The sequence below is a fragment of the Danaus plexippus genome, chromosome 8 (genome assembly GCF_018135715.1).
Source record: "Danaus plexippus chromosome 8, MEX_DaPlex, whole genome shotgun sequence".
NCBI classification, from domain to species: domain Eukaryota; kingdom Metazoa; phylum Arthropoda; class Insecta; order Lepidoptera; family Nymphalidae; genus Danaus; species Danaus plexippus.
Window position 1 is genome coordinate 100324 of NC_083542.1, and position 4281 is coordinate 104604.

Genomic DNA, 4281 nt, shown 5'->3' on the forward strand with positions numbered 1-4281 from the left:
CGTTACACGGAGCACATATCGCCAGATGTCAATGGTTTAAGTCCGTGCAAACATACATTTTCACTATTCCCAACAGATAATGCAATTGATATTATATTAGTATAACAACAACGCCATTGATATTCCTCTCTCATTCTATTCTCTTAATGACTAATAGTTAATTCCATTCGGCGTTCCCTACTCTGCGGGCTCGTGGTTTATTTCTGTAATTTACATAATTGTGCAATACAATCCTAGCTGTAATGTAACTGTTAAGGTAGCATTTATTTTCTTATCAGACTACTACCGACTAGTAATCGTCCAGTTTTAATTCAGTCGACGTTTAAAACTTTTATTAGCATAGTAATATAATGGTGGAATGAACATTCAATAATAATATCTGAGTTATCTTACTTATTGTGCATAAAACACTAGTGTCATAATGTATTAAGAGGTACTTACTATTGCTACAGTGGTGCCCTAATATTGACGAATAATTCTATTTGAAAATGTTGTTGAAATTTAACTCAGACATATCCTTTAGCACCCAGAAGGTCAGTAACAAAGTGATTCTCTCTTGAGTCACCTTCAATAATGTTGGCATACTAATAACTTCTGTACATCCTCAGGTTAAGACTGACGATTAAACAATAAGCTAAAAAGCTTATTTTTAGATTATTATTCAAAGTATGGACATGGCTTCAATGAAGTTATTGTACTGTCTGCGCCTCACTGCCGCTTCCCCTGAGAAATCAGTGTTGACTATGGCTCAGCTGTGTGTGGTTCATAATAGACGAAATTACGTTGCCCGAAACTTGGTTTATAGCTCATTAAAATAATATTATGAAATGTAGTCAACTTTAGATAAAAGTAAGTAATTAAAAGTCGATAAAATGCTTCTAAAACATGAAGGCTGAACAAAAAAGTAAAGCTAGCCTTTTCGCTAGAACGACTCTGCCTTAATATATAATGTTCCCATTTCATGAACGTTATTTTTTTATATGTTTACAGGAGCTGTGATTAAGGTTATAATGTGCGCAACCGGAACGCAGGGGAACATTAAAAAAATGTTATAAGCAATTTAAAAAACATTTTTTTATAATATTGTGCCTACAACATTTTGTTTTACATAACTTCATAAATCATGACCAAATTATTTGGGCTTTTAAATTACATGAAAAAGAGAACTATAAAAATACATGTAAGTGGTTGTGGTTGTATTTTAATGTGAATATTTAAAGAAGATTAGACGATGTTGATCACTCTCTTTGAAAGTGGTATAGTCTGGAACGAGAAAACATTTGAACAAACACTTTTAGGTTAGCAACACGAAAACATTTAATAAAAAAAAGCATTCGGCCGGCAGCAACAGACGCGATATATACTAAGACTTTCATAACATTACTTGCGTTCATTACAGTAACGTGCCAATGCCTTACGTCTTCTTAGTTGGCCTCGCGCCAATCCCCGCGCTGTCTGAGAACATTCTACGCAGAACTATTCAATAAACAATGCTATGAGTATTGCATTAAAAATCACTTCTGCTTAAGTTTTCCAAAAAAAAAAAAACATCCTCGTTATATGCAATCAAAACAAAATACATCATAGTCCTTTTTATTTAAAATTTCCAAACCTTGAAAATATTATTGAATGTATGAATGCTTTTGTTTCAGAGTTAACTGCAGCCGGGTATTATATACTAGTAGTTTATTCTACCATCTCGATAAAGCCGTTAGACGGAGGGACAACAGTGTTGACTGTACATTGTCACACAACTATCGATGATGACATCTGTTTATGTTGGACGTGTGTCCAGTCATCGATTCACTCAATCACATCCAAAGGCTTCCTCGAAGCACCGGAAACCCACATCTACACACAGTGCATCATAGACGGCTTGTCTCTGTATGTTAGGCATAATTTACCACGAACAAATAATAAGCCAGGTAGTGACAAAAGAATTTATATTTTTTCTAAAACGTTTTTACGAACATCCTGTTTAAAATATTTAAAGCACTTTTTCCGCGGCTTTGTAAATGGATCGCTTAAAATACGTACACTCATTTAAAAATATATAAAGCGGTCTTAAATAAAAAAAATATATGTTTGAGTTGGATAGCACTTTAAGACATAATAAGTCTTAACATCTGTCAGAAATACTACTGAATAAAAGTACGACAAGCTTTGTATCATTGCTATCAATAAAAAAAAAGGAAAACTTGAAGATCATGAGGTAGAGGAGCTGGTCATTCATAACCTCATAGTTGTCGTTTTAAAGTTTACAATAAGTTTGTAGCACTATTCTTATGCAAAGATCGTTTATGAATAATATACAAACAGAAGATATTACAAGAAGTTATGTATATAGAAATGGAACGTCAAGAGCACCACATAACAATGATTCATCGCGGGCGCAGGCGAGTGTTGGCGCACCGCCAGCGTCTCCACTGTACTGTTCTACGCTGTTTTGTCCCAATTTCGCTAAATGTAGTCACATTACTCGCGTTCTGGGTTGAGAGAAATGTGCATAATGTTTTTAACATTCTTTGCTTAACTTGCATTTACATAAAGTGATTGCTTTATTACAAAACTTTATATTTTTGTTATAAAAGTAATTTTTATCATATTATTGAACCTCTCGGAACGCCAAGATATCGCAGATTACAACCTTAGCGGCAGATGACAACCTGTAAATAATAATTGCTTCTTAATGAACGAAACAATAAGCTATTTATTGAAATAGTTTTTATTCTTTTAACCGATAATAATGCCAAGAACTTTGATTTATTAAATAATTTTAGTGGAAATAATGTTACATACATTGTTTTACAATTCACGTCTAATTTGATCAAGAAGTATTTTAAACTAGCATTACAACATCGCTTAAATGCCTCACTATCGCTAGACTGATGAATATAGCTATAATTAAGATATCTTATAATTTTCAAGGATATGCTAGAATCCTGTTTATATTATTTTAACGCTTAACAATCTCGTTTATCCTCAAAACTTTATTCACAATTAGTTCTGCTGCTGATAAGAGACCGCTCAATCTAGCCCTACTAGACCGTTAGGAGGTATTTTATAAGTACACTGAATTCTAAAATTTACCTTTTAAATGAAACTAGTATTTTTCGGATTTACTACGCGGATTTTATTATTTAAAAACTACATAATCCCGACGTTTCGGTTACTTTGCAGCAACCGTGATCACGGGCAGACGAGGTGTGAATGTCTGTCAGTTGGTCCTTGTTATTTATCATCTACCGCCATCGATTTCTTAATTTTCTGGCGTACCGCTCTGGATGCCGGCAGAATGCGCTCACGGTGTCTTGAGGTCCTGCGGTGTGGTTTCGGACATGGGATTTTATATTTTTAAGAACGGGGTCCCAGGTGTTTGATAAATTCCAGCCATCTTCTCTATTGAAATTGGGATGTTTTTTAATTTCAATAGCCTCGCGAATTAATCTCGGTATATACTTGTCTTCCCGAGCGAGGATTTGAGGTTTATCAAAACGAATGTAGTGGCCTGGTTTGTCCATTGTGTGTTCACACACTGCTGACTTCGACGCGCGCCTGTTTTTGATGTCTGAGATGTGTTCCTTAACTCTTGTACCGATGCTCCTCTTCGTCTGTCCAATGTATGACAAGCCACAGTCACAGTCGAGTTTGTATACACCCGCTTGTTGTAAAGGAATGTTACTCTTGATTGGTCTCAAGAATTGGCTCACTTTCTTATGTGGTTTGTAAATAGTTTTAATGGAAACCTTCTTCAAGATGTTGCCTATTCTGTCAGTAACTCCCTTCACATATGGTAGTATCGCAGGTTGTCGTTCAACTGTGGGTGGCTTCAGGTGGTTCTTGCGATGCTGGCGAGGCACGGGCAGGTTGTTGATGGTGAGAGCATGTTTTACATGCTGCAGCTCGGCCTCTAGGTGGTCAGCATCACAAAGGTGTTGGGCTCTCTGTAACAAAGATTTGCCAACGGTAGCTAACTGTATAGGGTGGTGGTGCGAGTTACCGTTGAGGTACCTGTCCGTGTGTGTGGGTTTCCTATAAACAGTATGTCCCAAAGTATTGTCAGGATTCCTAATGACAAGTATATCAAGGAAAGCTAAAGAATTATTTGCCTCCAATTCTATAGTAAACTGAATCTTACTATTGATAGAATTAAGATGGTTCAGAAAAGCAGATGTTTTATTTTTATTTAATATTGTGAAGGTGTCATCTACATACCGTTTATATATTAAAGGTCTTATAGGAGGAGAGCAAAGGGCTCGCACCTCGAAGTCTTCCATGAAT

General features: G+C 35.8%; 1 long non-coding RNA gene across 1 annotated transcript; it reads left to right on the forward strand.

Annotated features, from left to right (window-relative positions):
- Nucleotides 1-365: 365 nt before the first annotated feature.
- LOC116775199 (uncharacterized) lies at nucleotides 366-2794 on the forward strand. The gene is made up of 4 exons (XR_004353815.2): nucleotides 366-533; nucleotides 609-849; nucleotides 991-1180; nucleotides 1653-2794. It is a non-coding gene; the product is annotated as an uncharacterized LOC116775199 (long non-coding RNA).
- The last annotated feature ends 1487 nt before the right edge of the window (nucleotides 2795-4281 follow it).